Raw genomic sequence first — 19,257 nt, 5'->3', positions numbered from 1 at the left:
TCATGTACCTGCCAGGCACACTGATTTGAATGTATTCATCTCCTACTTTCTGTCACCGCCTATCATGGCTCATCACAGTCACCGATGCATTATTAATAACTCTTCCTCTGTGTGGATGTGGATGTTTGTAGCCCAGATGGAAAAGGGCTCCACCTGATCAACAGCAATCTCAGTGGAGGACATCTAAGGATTTGGGAAAAGTTCACAAGTATGCCTTACCATGTCAGTTTGAGGAACAGTCCAGCTCTAGTTAAAGTGACCCCTCCAGCTGGCCATGCACAATGCAAGTGAAGGATGGGGTGATGGGGAAGAGAAAAAGGGTTTATATATCAAAATGTCCTTTGAAACAAGAAGCTGGAAGCGATCCTGATAAGGGCAGTATGTGAAGAGTGTGCAGCTGTACATGGCGATTTTACTCCCAAACACTGCAGGAAAGCATAGAAATGACAGGTTTGCCCAGTCATAGTGGTCACTGGGAGGACACCATGCAAGATCCTGCAGCATTTTAGTGAACTGACAGCACTGTCAGTGGGATGACACTATCCTATGGTTTCTGACTGGTGAGATGGGAAAGCTTACAACCAGTGGCAGAGCAGAGCAATAAAGAGCCCCAGGTATTAGTGATGTCTGTTATCAAGAAGACTAGCCAGAAGACCATTGGCATGAAAATAAACGTTGGTGGCACTGACACTTAATGCCTACTCCAGAAAAATACCTGGGAAAGAGCATCATGTTAAGAGTTCTCTGTTTCTCCTAACACTGGAAATGGTGAATGGCTCTCCAGGTCACCAGAATGTGACCACTGATGTTTTCAGTGTAGACTTCAGTGCTAATAAACTTTTCTAATCCATGTTTTGCTGGAGGACAAGCTCTCTTTCAAACAACTGTACATGTCCTATCAACCATCTTCCTTTGAAAACAGAATTGCAAATGAAACTGAATCCTAGCCCCCAAAAGTAAAAGCCCAGCACACATTATTTTACTCCTGCGTGAGGTATCTGTGGCACATTAAAAGGCTGTAATTTTATCCCTAGGGCCCAGCTGTCAAAATGGCTAGATCTTCATCCTCAGCAGACTCTCCCTGGGACTCACGTCATGGCAGATTTGCAGCCTTACCTGTCCTTTGTTCACTATTTTGCTAAACAGATGGAGTTTCATGGCCAATGAATAATGAAACCATCCCTTTCCAAAGAACAGAACATGATGGTTGCTACCTCGCTAAAGAAAAGACAAGGCCGAGACAAACCTGAGAGCTGAATCCATTCTTCAGTTCTAAGCCCTGTTACTCTTGAGAGCTCTCAAGAGCCACGTGCTGGGTTTGGCATGTATTTATTTCTTTGACACAGAGCTCATCTTGTCAGTGTGACAATAGTGCTTGATTCTCATGAGCACTTCACCAACCAGCACATGCATCATTAATGCCCCTTGGTCAGTTCCAACTTAAGCCAGCTGTGAAGGTGAGTTTTTGTTAAGACACCATTGCAGGAATTAGAGAGGCTGGGCTGAGGCTCGTCATCCCTTCATCTACCTCCACAGTGAGGCAGAAGCTCCTGGCAGAGGAGTGATACACAGGGGTGGGCATGGATAAGCCTACCCCAGCCACTCGCCAAGCTCTGATAGGGATGTTTCCATCCTGGCTCAGGAGCACTGAGGTTTTGCCCCAAAGCATGTGATTCAATTCCCATGCTTTTTTTGCCTTGCCCCATGTAGCCACAAATGTTGTAAAGGGTTGTGAAATTAGTCCAGCCTCTTTAAAATCTAGCCACAGCCTTTGCCTCCATGACCCCAGGGAGAGGGACAATAAATTCCATGGATAAACTACATGCAGTATTTTCAAAAGAAAAAAAGGTTTCTTTTTATCAGTTCTAAAGCTGCTGCCCTTTAATTTCAGCGAGTGACCCCTTGTTCCCATGTTGCAGGACAGAGGTGAAAAAAAAAAAGAAATAAAAGAAAGGAAGGAGCAATCAATTTCACTTTCCATCTTTAATCATTGTGAATGTCTCAGACAAGTCTCCCCCTAACTAGTCATCATTTCTGTCTAAAAAGACCCTGCGATCTCTCATCATCTCTATATTCAATGGCACTTCTATCTTCATTGACCTTCTCTGGACCTTTCAATATCTTCTATATTTTCCTCACGTGACAAACAATGATTTCTGACCCACAGCTCACAGGTGGCTCAGTCCTTCCTGCTCTCCTCTGGAACAGAGCCTGCTGCAGTATTCAGCCAGTCCCTGCCCAGTGCTTCCTTACTGCTTACTTTAAAGTAGTTTTCAAAGCAATGTCTTTCATTTTAGACAGATATTCAGCACAAGAAGAAGTTGATAAAACCTCTGTGTAAACCTCAAAAGAAAGCTTTCAAAATTAGTTATCCCCTCATTCCTACTTCTAATGTACATCCAGAGCTGGAACCTGGTATTTCTGTTGACAAGCCTGAAGGGAACAGTGGAGTTTTCATTGCAAGGGCATCTCTGGATGCTGATCGCAGTTTAGCTCTTCTGAGGTTATTTGCCCTTAAAGGAGACTGTTGTTTTTGGGTAAAGCATATTATAAAATAGAAACACATAGAAAACGTGGTATCTGTTTTTAGTGGAGACTGTGAGCGCATTGCTCTGTGTATTCTCATGCTTCATTGTCCCCCTGTATAAAATAGCGAATGATGCTGTTGACCTGCTTTGAACAAAATTGATGGCTGCTAATGAGGAGCACTAAATGAGAACTGGCTGTTATCTCAGTGGCTTTTCCTTATCTTTGGACCAAACTAACCCAGCTCAACTAGTTTCTGTTGCCAGTCCTCCACAGGACAGGTCTCCGATAGCACTGGGATGAGAAGAAAGTCTCTTTGCTATGCCTAGCAGTTGGAAGTGGATGAAAGTGATGATTATCACGGGGATGATGAAGTGATGATTACCCAGGAACCTCCTGGAAATCTGGAGCCATATCCCTTTCATTCTGTGAACCACTGACCTTGAACAGAAAATAATCTGCTATTGAGCAATGTTACGATGGAGTACATGCAGCGTGAGCACCTCTGCTGATATTTGCTGTCTTTGTTTTACTATTTATATCTGTAATTGTCCTGGAGAGAGAAATTAATTACAGCCTGTCTCCCTATCCAGAAATTCTGTTCATATCACAAACCCCTGAAAGCGCAACTCAAGCAGTTTCTGATTATCAGTGAAAGCCTCAGACTGGAATACAAGCTTCTTAATTAATCTCTCCCTCTTTCCCGCTTTTTGACTGATGATTTTATGATGTTTATGGAAAAAAAAAAACAACAGAGGATGAAGAAGAAAGCAGCAGTGAGAGATCAAGTGCAGAAAACAATTCTCTTCCATTTAAAAAAATATTGCAGGGGAGAAGCTAGAGGTAGATGCTGGCAGGAGATTTCAGGCATTGTGTGTGACATTCCTCCTCCTGAACAATGATGGAAGTTGGACAAGGAAAACGAAGCATCCCATCTGCATGGTCCTTTACGTCCTCAAGGCCCTCAGGAGGCTTCAGTCTATCTAACACTTGCTGAAAAATTAGAGGTTTTGATCCAGATTTTCTAAGGAAACGGTATTCACACAACTATGTTCTTTGTGCAAAGCTGTTAATGCATGTGTGTCTGTCCATTCAGTTGTCTACCTTTCCTTTCCTTCACTCCCCTAAGCTCACTGTACAATTTCAGCTGAATTTCACTGGCATGACAGGCTTAACTTAAATGAAAAAAAAAAAGTCCAGGTAGAGGACAGAGTCTCTGTAGTCTAAATGGTGGAAAATCTGAAGGCTGAACTCACAGGTTATTCAGGTTATTAGGCACAAGAGAGCCCACACCAATGAAGAGCCTTATAAATGTCCCAACCACAGGAAAAGTTTCAATTGGTCTGACAACTGACTGGGAGACAAAACTGTATTCAAACCAGGCCTCATTAGTTCCACTCTTCACAGACTATTTAATTCTTTCCTCTTGTGTCCCTTACAGGCTCCCAGTAGATTTTCACCACCTCTTGGGTCTATCAGCCGTGTCCTCTCTGGGCATCAGCTCCTCTCCATCTCTTCTCTCCTTAATGGGGATGGGGAAGAGAATTGTCCCTTCTGCCCAGACCATGTCTACTTGCCCCTCTGGCTGCCTAGGCAGAGCAAAGGCTGTGTTTTCCCTGTTTCTTGTGTAATTATACAAAAGGAGGAGACTATCCTTTGCTCCCACCTTCCCCTAAACTGCCATTAAGGGAGAGGATAACTATTTGCTTTGTGACTGTTACCCCAGAGGTGATTTCCCTCCTACCAGGTCCATCCCTGAACCTGGTGAAATATGCAGCATGGGCATCTCAGTTCCCGATGCACAACTCCTTTTTGTAAGCTGGCTGAGGAAAGCAGCCCAAAACACCAGGGCAACCACATTAGGTCCCTCTTCTCTCACTGCTGAGCTGCAGCCAACGCTAGGGCCAGCAGACCACCCACCCTGCACCAACCAAACCTCACTGTGGGACCTGCAAGAGGGAGGCTGACAGAAAGCCTCAAAATGGATGGCAAGCAGAGATTAACTGCATTACCTTTTCAGCTCGAGAAAATGGGCTTTAATGTAAGGCTTGTACAAAAAGAGGTGAACACGTTTGCTATCCTACAAGCATTAAAACCCCCAGGTTTCCAGAACAGTGTGTTAGGTAGAGAGCCCTTTTGCAATAGAGAGCATCATGGGCCATTTATGTTCTGCAATGCCAGCCAAAACACAACTGGGGATGCTGGCGAAGGCAGCTGTCCTGGAACCACACCTGACAATCACGGTTGTAGAAGTAAGGCAACACAGCAAAGGGAGGGACTGCCTGCATCAAAGCAGTGCCAACAGCCAGGGAATCCTGCTTAAAGCTGCTGGGGCAGCTAAGTAGGTTAGTTCAAGCTGTATTGCTGTCTGTTGCTGGGGTCTTCACGCTTGACTGCTTGCTTTGGAGGGGAAGCTTGTGATGGAGTGCCTCCTAAGGGGTTCCTGTACAAAGCCCCTGCTCAGCACTCAGATAAGCGGCCTGTATCTGAAGGCAGTGTTTATTTTTGAGTTAATTCTTCTCCCTTAGAGGTTATGGAGGAAATTGAGCAGTTTAGTCCCAGGAGGAAGTAAGGGGGATTCTCTCCCCACAGCATTATACGTGGGATGCCCTGAAGGAGGCTGGGTGCTTCCATCCATGCACCTGACTGAGCTTTAGCTAGCAAGACCTGTGCTGTTACAGCTAAAGGAAATTCATTCTCTGGTTTTCAAAGGGAGGGTTGAACTTGCTGTTAATTAAAACAAGAAGTGTAATTGGTTCTGTTGAGATAGTGTATATAGGACCCCACATGAGATCATAGCCTCGTTGCAAGGCAGATTAGGAAGAAAACAAACAAGCATGTTGGGAAGGCCACTTGGGAAAAGCAAAGCTTGCTTGCTATCACCATTGCCTAGCAGAGTGTCTACACAGTAGATTGAGACCCACAGGCACATGAGAAGAAACCAGATGCATCAGTATTATAAGCCACCTCTCCCTCACTGGTGGAAAACTCCATGAATCTGTATTTATTACCTTGATTTCCAATACAAAACAAGGCTAATAAAACCATCATTTTTCAATACCCCTGCCCTCTGTGAGTAAGTTCTGAACCTACTGACAGCTATCAGCCAGGCTGGACAGAGAGGGCCCCAAGCTGTTATGTCCCAACAAGTCCCAACACAAAAGAGAGGATCCATAAGGGAGAGACACCTGAGAATAGCCCAACCATAAGAAGACCTTATGTGGAAGTGGAACTAACCACCACACAAAGCACAGAGCCCTGGGACACTGTGCTGGTGCTTGCAGAGTCCTCCTTCTCCCTGGGGTGCTTTTCCTCCAGCCCAGTCCCTTCTGCTCCTGCCTCCTGGGGACGTCTCTTTCCAGCACAGGCCAGGGCCAGAGCCTCAGCACCCTGAAGGTCCAGTCAGCCGCCACCAAAAAGGAAAAACAAAACAAAAGAGAACAAAACAAAAACAAAAAAGCACTGCGTCGCACTGCAGTGAAACTTTATGAATGCTTTTCTCACAGATGTTTCTGACAGATGTGCTCAATACCCCGTGTCTCACTTAATTTGGCTGCCCTCTCATCTGTTGGCAAGGGATTTTGATGCATGTAAACACTAGCAGATGAGAGCCTTTGGTGTCTGAAGGTGTTTTTCACCTGGCCCTTGGAAGTCTGAGGCTGGACAGACGTTTGATAAGAGACATCAAAAGAAGGAGGCCACGCCACAGCTTCTCAGCTCACCAACCGAGTAAGGCGAGCTGCCTTACCTTGAAACACAGCTCAGAGCACCGCAGCCATTCATGCCAGGACTGATTGTGTCAAGTTAAAATGACACCAAGCAGGGAAGGCAAAGTTGGCTTCTGTAAAAGGCAAACTCTGTGGTGAAAGCTTCAGCAGCAGTGTTACTGGGCGAAACAAGGAAGGCTGTCCAAGCACAGTGGGAAACAGCGGGATGAAATCATTGGTGCATCACTTATCTTCTCTGAGTTGACATGGAAAAGCAATCCATCCTTCCTCTCTGATTCTACCTGGCAAACAGAAGAAACCATCTTCTTTGTAGCTATATGATCTGATAAGGACTGAAGCGATGCAATAAACATGGAGCCACACAGTGAGCTCTTCAAAGCCTGCTTTTCAGAGCAGAACGGCAATTTAAGGCAAACCTCATGGAGTTTCACAGACCTGACAATGCAGCTGTTTTAATGCAGTGTGTGATGTTGTCTGCAACCTGCAGCCTGGCTGGTTTTTGCAGTATGTGTTGTGTTTCGATGCATTAAATCGCACTGCTAATTGGCTCTGGATTTCTAGCTCTCTGACGGGTGGTCAAACAAGGTAAAATCCAGCTTTATGTACGGTTACTATCAAAAATGCTGTCATGAGCTATTTTTCTATACATTAAGTAAGTTCGGTTGAAGTGGACACAAATCAGTGCTATGATCAAAGCTTTCAGACTTTAAAACTTCATTTAACCATGTTTCCAAGCAGGCTCTTGCTTCCACATCCATAATAAACTGTTATGCTGGGGCCCTGAAGGAGCAGCAATTAGATTTGAAATCACAGCCAGTGGTTTTTGTTTTGTTTTGTTTTGTTTTTTTCTTCTTGGTGCATATTGTACACTGAGAAGGCTTCAGTTTGCCATGCATGTTGTTCCTCTGCATTTCAACACTGTCTTGTCCAGTGTCACTCCCTCACCCCCCTTCCAATCTTGCTTTTTGTTTCCCACAGCCAACTCGGAACCCGGTTTCATAAGACTGCACCACAAGATTTCCCTTCCTTTCTGAAATACTGTTGCACATGCCGATGTTGTCTGCTTACCTGTGTGAATTTGGAAAGACTGTCAAGGGAGCTGAGGTACGCAGAACCTCAGAAAATTTGTCTTTGCTCTCTCACCCCATTAGGTTTCAACTGATGTGCAAGATGGCAGATCCTCAAAGTTATTAATCCTCTGACTCCCTCTGAACCTGGCAGTATTTAAGCAGCTAAATAACAATAAGGGCCAGAAGCACTATCTTTTTGCACATTTATAAAGCTTTTTGTATGCTTACTCATGATGCAGGCTATCAGACTCTGTCCTGGACTCTCACCTGTTATAAATCAATAGCCTGCCGGTTTGCACAACCAAAGAACTGAGACAATGAATCAAACAATTTGATTTTTTTCTTCTTAATCTGAACTCTCTAGTAGAACAAGGAGTCTACACAGACCCCTGTCTGCATCTATTGTAAGACTTTGAAATATTAAATAAAAAGTCTTTCTAAAGTCAACACTTTTCTTGTCCCCTATTTTCCCTTCAGGCTGAGCTGGAATGTAATACAGCAAAGCCCTGTAAGAGGAGGACTTGGTGCCCAGCAGCTGGATGAGCCTCCAGTCGCAGCAAGTTAAGCCCTGAAGCAGAGACAATCAGTTTGACTTTTGAACACAGTCCATCCGTGTTTTATCAATGATTTTGCTAAGCTCACATCTGAAGCATTGCAGGCATTGACAAAGTAGTTGGTCAAAACCACTGGTTTGATCCCAAGGTGTTGACCCAGGAAAAGTTCTGAGCTTACTCTCAGGACTGGTCTTTCCACCGTCCCCATTGTGAGCCATCAGAGGGGACTCACACGGGTGCCCCATGTACTCCAGGTGGGTTACCAGGCGGTGGGGGGAACAGGCACTGGCTGTCTGTGGGGTCCAGGGTGCTGCCAGTCCTCCCCCAAGCTGCTCCCACACTGCAGCAAGGACCTACAGCCATGGGAGGTGAGGATGTGGTGCCCACCAGCAGCTGTTTGGGCAAACTGCGTTGGAGGCTTCCAGGTGGTGGGAGGCATGGGCAAAGCTGTGCTGAGAAACATCGTTTCTCATGGAGATCCTCACAGTCCCAAAGCGATGGTCCGCATGAGGGCACCCTCCCCTGTTAACCCTGGAAACACTGGGGACACCACTGAGCCAGTAGGGTCGTGACTATGGTGCAGAAGGTTACAGGGGCTTCTATTTGTTCATGGTAATGCCATGAGATGTGGGATTTTTCTCAACCAGCACTCTTTGGAGCCAGAAAGCTGGCAGATGGGTATCACGCAAACTTCTCATGCCTCTCTTTACCCAGGCTCACTGTCAGGCGTGACAGACCTCACTCTTCCTGTGCTTCACTTCTCCTTCTGTGGCTTGGTTTGTGCAGCTCAGTTCTCAGCCATCTCGTCTATTCCAATCTGGCCATCCCTGCTCTGCAGTGACACAACTCTCAGTTTTGCCATGCTCCCAGCTATTTTCATCCTGAGCAGAGTTTGCCACAGCGTGTTAACAGTGTGTTGCTTTCTCTCCTTCCCCCTGCAAAAACAGGTTATGTTGCAACAGGAAAATGTTCCACCTCAGTTTGAAGATCAGCTTCTTGTCATAAAGGGAATAACCGTGGTCACAAGGCAGCTCCCAAGGCCCCGGTTCAGCAGTCCATCTCTGATCAGCAAAGCATTTAAGCACATGTTCACCTGTGGGCTGATAATTATATCCCTTAGACTTTCCACAGCCATGCTTTTCCGCCGCTGGTTTATGGACCCCTAGAGGCTCATGAACTACTTCTAAGGGGGGCTGAAAGGCACTTAAGGAAAGCAAGCTTCTCACCATGAGGCTTGTTTGCTACAGAGAAGGTCCAGACTCCTGCTGAAGGAATGAAGAAACTGAGGACCACTGCCTGAGAGAAGATTAGGTCTGACAAAGCCAGCCCAGGCTCTAAAAGGCTGGGACACATTGTCACTTAGAGGGCTGAGATCCCAACACCTCCAGGTACATCTTCGTTGTACCTTGCAAACCAATCTGAACCTGTTTAGGAACGAATCTGGAAGGCTGCAGCCAGCTCCCCACTGAACACAGAGCAGCAGTGGCTGAGTCCAAGCTAATACACCATGCTGAGAGATGGGCATTAACATGACAGCAAGCTTCTAGGTTGGGGCTTGTGTCCACTGGTTTGGAGCAAAAGCAGAAGACGTTTATGTCTGCCTGCAAAGTAGCACCTCCACTCCTCCTTTGAATGCCATGGAAAGCCTGCTGATTCTCATCTTCTCTGTCACCTGGACAGAAATGTCATGAGCTGCTCATTTTTGCCTGGACAAAGCTGTATTAGATCGTTTTCTCACAATGCTGATAATGAAAAGGTGCCTGATTTCAGCCCTGAGGGCATTGTACCCACATCTGCTCCTGCTTCCACCTCCCATGCAATCCCAGCAAAATAAAGAAGTCCGCAAATGGTGGGGGGGACTGTCACCCTGTGACTGTCTCATGTCCCTCCTTTATCGATCCATCTACAAATGTGCACATGAGAGTCGGTAGTTCGTGCTGAGATTCAGTAAAAATATATATAACTCACCTTGTGTTTTAACTGGCCATTCAAATTACTTTCAGAAATCTATTATGTGCATTATCATTTTTATTTTCAGCACAAAGGGGTGTTTTTTTTTCCCAGCCAGTTGAGTTGCTGTCTACTTTTATGGAATAAATTGCTATAAATTAAGTTAGCAGCAGTATAAACAGAGGTAATAGATCCCTGTCTCTGTAGTGGCAGCTGACAGCATTATGGAAATGTAGAATGTCTATTTCTGAGTTTATTCTGATGCTGATGAGTTTGCACTGATGTTCATGTCTCTCATTTCTCATTTTATCGCCTCTAATGCAGCTTTTTTTTTTCCCCTGTAAGCTTCTCCTTCCTGAGGTTTGATTTAGTCATGTAAATCCTAAAGGCTATTCTAAAAGTGAGCTACAGGAAAATGCTTACAGTTGGCATAGTGGATAACACTTACTCTTTTGTCTGAATAACAAAACTTTGTTGGAAAAAAAATAAATGTTGCTGCAATTGAATGCATTCAGTCCAATAAAAGCATAATCCACTTTTCCCTTGAAATATGCTCATAATAAACCAGAGCATGTATTTCTGTCTTAAGTCCATTTCAAACTTCCAGCCTCTGCTGGAGGACAGCATGGCTAAAGTTAAGTAGGAAGGAGAATGAGGAAGTGAATGTTTGCAGCCCTGAATGTGTGTGAGTCTGTGTGTGTAAATATATATATAAAATGCTCTGCTTTTCTTTTCTGTTTACTATTTTTACACATCTCTGGCAATGTAAAGAGGGCTTTAAAATGAGTGCAATAGCACTGGTTTGGGGGCTTCTTTCCACTGCCAAATTGTAATGAGGACACCCGTGGGAATAAGAATTGAGCTCTCGAGGAAGGCATGGGAAGAGCTATTGGACCCAGAGAGATTGGTCCCTGGCTGCCAGAGGAAACTTTCTCCTGGTTCTGGCATTAGCATCTATACAGTTCCTGGAGACTGCTCAGTTTCAACGAGTTATCTTGGGAAAGCAGGCAAAAGGACACTGGCATCGCCAGCCGGGCTGCTTTCTAGTCCGTGCACCTATCTCCTTCCCTAGCAGCCTATCCGCCAGGCTGCTACGGAGCCTCAGTGTCTAATGGCTGTAGATGGGAAAAAACTGCTGGGGGATTATTCATTTTTATTGGAAATTTCAGACTTTGGAAACTTGAGGATTGTTCCATACCAAAACTATTCTGAATTTTGTAATACTTCGGGGTAATTCTCTCCTTTCAGCGTTATCCTTTTAGCATTTTATTAAGTAAAAACCACCACAATGGTGGAACAATAGAAAACAGAGACTTTAACAAGATTCTTATTAGCCAACTTCATCCCTGAGCCATTGATTCAACCTCTGCTGGTTCTGGAGACTATCTCTGCTCTTAGCCAAAGCTAGGTTAGTTACTTTGCATTACCCTGACAGTTTATAACATACGATAAGAACACAGCCATTAGCATGTACATATATAGGTGTCTGCAAGCTATAAATAGCAACAACTCTGGAGAAAAATAGGGAGCCATCCCTTAAAACTCAGCCTTCATGGAAGCACCAAATGGAGACCATAAATCTCTTGTTGAGAAAGAGGTGGGTATTTTCTCAGTAGGGATAGCTGCCTTTGTATACCCTGGAAACCTTGTTACGGTGGCTACAAAGAGCACCCCAGAGCATGCAGCTGTGACCAGGACAGAAGGAGCGGAGAAATGACTCTGCTGCCATCTGGTGATTTTTGTAAGCGTTTGAGGTTAAGGAAAGATGCTGTAAATCTTGGCAGGTAGCACTCGCTAGCAGCACAAGGTAACACGTACATAAACTGTGAGCTTAGCTGCGGTAAAGAGAGGAATACGGTGAAAAAAAATCAGTGCTAGATGTCTTCGGGATGTTGTATAGATCCATGTATAGATCCAGCCATGACAGCAGATATCGCTGAGGCATTGTTGCTGGCAATGACTGGAGCAGCTGTTTCAGAGGAAGATTTAAGAAACGCTGCAGTTGACATTTATGTGATCATTTGTCTCCCGGAAAGCATTTCTTGACAAGTTCTCAAAATCCAAATTTGACTTCTGTTCTCATACACGGTAGGTTCCTGCTTTCCAGAATGGCAGTATTTAAATAAAAATGCGCTTGAAACTACAGTAACTGCACTAGAGTTAGCATAGAAATTTCCACCCTTGTTTAGAGCTGTGCCCAGATCTTGGCCTTCAAGAAAGAGAGGTGTTCACAAAAAATCTGTGACTAGTGGTCACATCTCCTGCTCAGCACCTTGTACGGTCTACATTTCCAAACCCTTTTCTTCTTCACCTCTTTGCTAATGTTTCAGTCTTTCTCTCTACAGTTTTTTCCATGTGTAGGCTCATCGTGGTGACTCAGCCTCCCTCCCCTCCTCCTCCTGAGGTGATCTAAATCGAACTGAAACTTCTGCTGAAGGCACAGCATCAATTTGTGTAATGGCACTGCAATATCCCACATCCCACACTTTGTGCATTTTGCTTTTCTTTAACCACTAATTTTGACCATCTACAGAAATTATTCGCTTGCTGAATGTGCTGAATATATGCAAACGCCCTTAATAGGAAAGGAAGGATGTTTTTTGCTCTTCTCCTTGTTTGATCTTAGATGCTGTCCTCATCCTCCTACCTATCACAGCTTACAATTTACTAGTCCTATTTCCAGGATAAATGTATCTAACGTGTCTTAAATTTCATCTCAGTAATAGGATTGCTAAATCCAAATATAGAATGATCCAAATAAATATATAGAGGTTTTAGCCCAGCCTTACTCATTTTACTAGAACACTGCTGTGGGGGTGTATTGAGCTGTGCTAATTTGCAAATTTCTTGGTAATAATCACCTTTTCTTCAGGTTTCTTCAACTGGAAACTAATGCATTTCAAGGAGGAAAATGTGAAGGAAAACAGCAACAACTGAAACAGACTCAGTGGGGGAGGTTTTCAGATTTGCTTTTTATTTGGTCATTTATTTCTTCAGAAAAAGAAAGCAGCTAAACTAAATAAAAAAGAAAACTCCCTGCTTATGAAATCTAGCAGACAATAGAACGGTCTCTCAAGTGATGTGGTAAAAGCTTCCATTACCTGAGACATTTAACCGTGAATTGAATTTAGCACCATAGAACATCCCTTTCTTTTTGCGCTCCAAGTGCTGCACCAATACTCAATATCCTTACCAGGCTGGTAGTGTTAAAAAGAGAGTGAGTAATGACAGGGGTGTACATTGATACGATCTTTCTACATCTCTTCATATGTACACTGAGTGTTGTGTCCTTCAGAGAAACGAACAACAGTGATTTTTCTTGCTGGGGACTCCCTCAGTCTGAAGCTGAAATTATGAAACACCAGATCCTTCTGCAGGTTTCTCACCAATGTAAATGTGTGCTAGACAGGCCTGTGTGGAAAATTTGAGACCAGCACCTCTTGGGAGTGCTATTTATCCTCCCTGTACAGCTTTATCTGCTAGGTGGAAAGTATAGTTAAAACTCATTTCATAAAGGCCTTGCACTCCTACACCTTTCCCAGCATTAACTCAGTGATGGCTCAGACTGCAGACTTCCAACTTAGATAGCTCTCTTGTGCCACCTTGCAGTGCCACAGGTCCGTATTTCTAGGTTCTGCAGTAATCCAGCAAAGTGAGCTTGAGCTAGTATTTATTTCAGCTTGTGGCACAATGAGAGGTGAGCAAGTTTGTTAGCAAACACTAATACAACCCCACAAAAAAAGTCACGGTGTCCCTGACTTATACTTAGGCTATACTTATCCCAAGGCCAAGGACTAATTGCTTTTAGGTAGCTGGGGAAAGGTGTGTTGATAACTCCATGAAGCAGAGTTTCTCTTTCCTTTCCACAACAATTCCAGACAGTGTCAGCACTTCAAGGTCTTTCCACTGTCATATGTACCCTTGCACGTATAAACCAAATGACAAGGAGAAAGATCCTCCCTGTAATAAATGTTATAACCACCTCCCATTTTTCTTACAGCTGTCATTTCATCCTGTGTTCCATTTGTGAATGCAACAAGTCTTGTGATCTGACCCTCTGGCACAATATAGCAAAGTTAATTTTTATTTAAGACAGCTTAAATTGGTACCTGAACAGAAATCCAACCATCCCAGTCAGACATGGGTGAAACAGGCTGCTGTCCAGTTCATGGAGAGCAGTAAAAAGTCATAACTATGTGTTCAGTATTCACCTAGGCACTTTTTCTGATACAGAGGTGACTGAGAGAATACACGCTGCCACGCAGAGTATGCAGACTATCAGACTTCATAAGGCATTTTTGAGACACAAGATTTTGAGGTATTTGAGAACAGAGAGAGGACAGGAAAGGCAATGGTGAAGATAACAGAGGCAGCAAAGGTGAAGGACTACACTCCAAGTATGAAACAAGACGTGCTGTTACAATGGCTTCCCTTGTCTCTACCAGTCTTTTTTCATCACAAATAACTGAAGCTGTACTCCAAGCAATAATATGAGAATGAAGGGTGTGATTGATTGGTTTTTTTTTCTGTTTTTTTTAGCAGAATTACTGGTCTAATTGCTTTACACCCAGAAGGGGCAGGTAGATAGTGCTGTACTGTCACTTGAAGAAAATGAGTCAGGAGGGGAAAAGGTTTAGGGGCAATTCTTTACAAGTGAACACAGATTCATGTCTGACAGGCACCTTGACTCTTTCTCTCTTTTCCTCAGCAGAAACAGTGGCGCAGGGAGGAAAAGAGAGAAAGAAGAAAGGAAGGAGGTACAGCCCAGCAGTATCTAGGGCGCGCTGGAGAAATGAAGCAGGAGGAATGCCAGCTCCAGCTCTCCCATGGTCATCAACCCAAAGCCACCAGCATGATGGTGGTGGCTCACCCTGCAATGTGACACCAGATAGTGCCTGAGATGACAGTCCCCCCTCCACATTACATATGCTGCAGTCACTGGGTAACCCTAGGGCTGAGTGGACTCCAACCTGGTCTCTGAAAGGCCAGGAATAAGCCATGTTCCTTCTTGCTGTAATGTTCCTTGTTGCTGTATCCCCTTGTAACTACAAGGGAAAGTATAATTAAACTGCCTGTTGCTGCTCTTTTAGTAGTATGTTAAGCTTTACAGGCAACCAGACACCCACCATTGTTTTCAACATGGTTGCCTTTATGCGTATTTTCTCTCTTAATACATTAATGCCATTGTAAAATTCATTAACCTGTAAAATTCATTAACCTGTGAGGATAGGGTGTGAAGGGAGAGGAAGAATCAGAAAGTAGTATTGAAAGTTTTTAAGAAAGTATTTCACCCTCCTACCCTCACAAAAAAAAGGGGGGGGGAGGGAGCATTTCCCCTAGAGAAAGGGAAGTATTAGAGGTACTGCGTAAGACCTTGATGAGACCTCTGAGCAAACTGTGTCCACAACCTGTCACCCAGCTTCAGGGAGGAATCTGAGGTGGAGCAAGCACAGCACAAGGCTGCTGGCCTGGGGAGAGGAGCGAGCAGCCCGCCAGCTACGAGGAAACTAAGAGAGCATGCCTTGTTTAGCCTAGCAAAATGAGAACTGAGAGGAGGTATGATGGCTCTCTATAAATATATCAGAGCAAAAACAGCAACAGGAGACAATAATTATATTAGCTAAAAGAAAATGTTGGCACAGGAACTAATGGATGCAAGCTAACCATGAATACATTTAGCCTGGTAATCAGAAGACGCCTTCCAACTCTCAGACAGTGAGATTCTGGAGCAGCCTCCCAGTGGGAGTTGTGGGGGGGAAGAGACTCGATTGCTTTTAAGATAAAGATCAATCAGTTTACAATAGGATTGAATGACAGCATGCCCACAGTAGCAGGAAAGGGCCCTGGATGACCCAGAGCATCTTGTCTAGTCCAGTGACCCTGAAAGCATTGCAAATTACCTGCTGTGTGAAGGGCTGCAACACATAAAATGCTCTGCAACACTACTTCTCCTTGCGCATAGCACTCTGCAATGCAAATAAGAGGACAGGGCACCTTTCTTACTCACCTGGTCCCAGCACCAGTTTGTCTTCTTACTGCCTTTGCCATGCCTCCAGACTTTGGAAGTCTGGAGCTCTTTCCACGTGTCATCTCTTGCCATAGTATCTCTTCAGCAGCTCCGCAGATGCCAACAGCACACTGCAGCCATGAGGTTGGCGCTGGCCCAGCGGGCATCCCGAGTTTTGCAGCCAGCACTGTCCTGTTGCCAGTCTCTCTCTGCACCCTCCACTGCCACTTGGTAGCTTTTCAGGGCACAGCCAGGTCTTCTGCTCTTCCCAAAAGTTCTCATCTCCAGCTGAGACATCCATAGCCAGAAGCAGAAGCTATACACATGCTAGGTTCACAGAAATAGCCGCAACCCATCTACATTACTGGAAGACAATAGGGGTGTCACTCCTTCCAGTAGGCATCAAATGCAGGTCCCCTCAGCATGTTGCCTTTGGCCATTAAGAGGTATTTCTGCTTTAGTGTCACTGAGGTTGTTCTTATGTTAAGGCGGGGCTGGTAGGACATTTGAGTTACATCTTTGTGACTTGGTGTGATTTGGGGCCTCCAGGCAGGAATGCAATTGAGGTTAAATACCTGCACACCAATGACAATGCCAGCACAGTTCAGAAAGCCCGTTTTCTCAAAGCCAACCACAATTTCACGATTACACCCACCAGCCACAAGAGAGCTGGCAGCAGAGATCACTCTCACACGCACCAGCATCACATTCACAACTACTTGCCAGAGCTAGCTGCGTAGCCTTGGAGTTGCAGCAGTCCCCAGTAGCTAACATGCAGGTGGCAGCACTTACTATTGACATGCCAGTCCGGTCTCCCTTAACTGCAGATCCTGACATCTCTGTTTAAGCTTCCATTCTTAAATCTGGCTGATTCTCTGCATTTAACCTTTTCTCTATGCATATTGCTCAAGTATTGTCCCCTTCCCTTTGGCTAACCGCACCGTGGGGCACGCTCTTCCTCTCTGGCCTCCACTACTCCTGCTGTAACACACGGTGTTGTTTCCCCACCCGATGTAGGAGGACATTGCCTTTCCACCTCTCCAGCAGCATGTGAATACAGAGGGTGCAGCACTGGGAGCAGCAGGAGAGGGTGTGTGTCCACTGTGACAGATGCTGTGGCTCCAGGGAATATTCAGGGTGTTGTACTGATGTTACAAATGACTGCACGCACCCTTGTGGCTTTGTTAACGACTATATTCCCAGCTGAAGAGGCAAGAAAATGAATGCTTCCTGCGGAAACTGAAGACAAATGGGAAGTACTTTAAGTCAATCCGCAACACTGAAACAATGTGGATGACAAATCTTTTGAAGTTTGGCTTCTCCAGGGAAGGAGAGTACAAACAGTACTCGCTAGCCTTGTTTATAAATCAGACTAAGGAAATTATACAGCTGAGGTAATTGGCACCAAATGTCTATTTTACCTGAAGTCCATTGTAACGTTGTAGTCACTTCCTCCATAAGAATATTCATAACCTTTTAAAATGCATTTATTTCTCATAGAACCTATCCGAATGTAACAAGCCATGCTTCCTCAAGGGAGGTTTGATAGCTGGTGACATACAAGTGTTGCAGTGTACACAGAGAAGAGTAGCGGTTGTTGTACAAAACAAAACAGATTTTTCATGGAGAAGTAGGGATTGAAGGTTTTAATCCAGGTCCCATTCAAGTTAATGCCAAATTGTATTGGAATCTAGGAAAAACAATACAGAAAAACAAGGCAAGAATGAAAAAAAGGTTTCTGAGTTGCAAACTATGACAGGGAGAAATGTTAATTGTTCACAGAGCTCTGAGTGCTGTATCTAATTTTGTGCATAACTGGGTTGTGTTGTGCATAACTTGTATTCATTCTACTGTTTGTTCCTTTTATACTCGTTGCACCTGAAATTCACTGGGCTAAGTACTAAAAAGGCACGAAACAAAAAGAGGGCTACTGAATCTAGAAACTTGCACCTCAGTGGAGGCAGGAGAAAACAGGCAGACAGGAACAGATGGTGAATATACTGTGGGAAAAGCATGACCATACTGAATGGCTTAATGGGCAGTAGCCCCTAGCACACAACTCATCTCGCATCAAGCATAAGAAAATATATGCACGTCCCAAAATGTTCTGCACTGGCAAGTGCCCTTCATACAATATGTATCTCACTGCCAAGGAGACACCTGACTCTTTCAGCAGTTTCTCTCCCTGGCATGTAGACAAAAGAATGCAAGATGCTCTGAGCAAAAGGAATAAGCAATACTCTCACAACAGTTTGAGACTGACTAATGCTGCACTTCAGGTCTTAAAAACTGTGAGGGCTGTTTGCTTTTCCAGTTTCCTCACCATGCACCTTTCCGATTCAAGAGTACAAAGAACGAATTCCGTCAGGTGTGAAGGATTTGAAGGGGTTGCGACTGTCTTAAATATCCTATCAGCATCCTGACATTTTCCCACCTGACCTGCATAGTCTAGTTGTACACTCTGAAAATCCAGGGTCTCTGGATTTTCTAGAAAAGGGAAAGGCTAAATTGTTTGAAAGCAGTTAGTAAATGCCAGTGGCTTGTGCTGGTTGGTTCACTTTATTAGCTCTGAAAAATGGGAATGATTGAAATGAGTTATTCTGAACATTTTTGCACTGATGAAAAGTGCAGTAGGAAGGTCTACATGTTTTCATTGTTATTACTATTGCAATTCCTATTATTATTATTATTATGTGGGAGGAAACGTGCATGGATAGATTTCACCAAGTGAAATCTGAATGACTGGTGCTTCAGTGGCTTTATATGCAAGTATCCTGCTATATGCTTATTTTTGCAAATTCGCCTGCAAATTCATTCTCTCTGCTCTACATGCAGTCACTATCACATTCTAATATCCCTGAAACATCCAGCGCTGAAAACATTAAGCTGCAGGGGAGCTTGAATCCTTTCTCATTCTAGGGTGCAGAATATTAAACATACCTTCCCTACACATTTACTAGCTATCACTATCAAATACTTGCCATCATCAAACACCAGGGTAATTTAGGCTTTTGATTTTCAAAGCGATCTCTATCTCTGCTCCTCCAGGCTTCACCTAGCCTCTCCCAGCCATACTAATGCCATTTTGATTTGCTGTCATTCTGTGTCCACCTAACCTGTAGGCTGTCAGGTCATAAATTTGAGAGGCACTTATCCACTGATGAAGAGCGTAGCTCCTCCTTGGGTTACGGGCTGGAGGGCAAGGAGTGATTTCAGAGAGTTTGACCAGCAGCAGGCATGCACGTACATGCATGACAACGTCTGAACAGGTCTTAATGCTTATCCTAAGAGCTGGTGAGTTTTACTCTGTTGTGTTACAGCTGCTGCACTTGCAGCATTGATCTGTGTGCACTGCAGTTGGGTAACTGAGGGGCTGTACCCCTCACTTTGGATCACACTATATATTCATGCAGTGTAACAGT

This window comes from Anser anser (assembly GCF_964211835.1).
Source record: "Anser anser genome assembly, chromosome: 1".
NCBI classification, from domain to species: Eukaryota; Metazoa; Chordata; class Aves; order Anseriformes; family Anatidae; genus Anser; species Anser anser.
The sequence above is the reverse complement of the archived record's forward strand: the minus strand, read 5'-3'. Positions refer to the sequence as shown.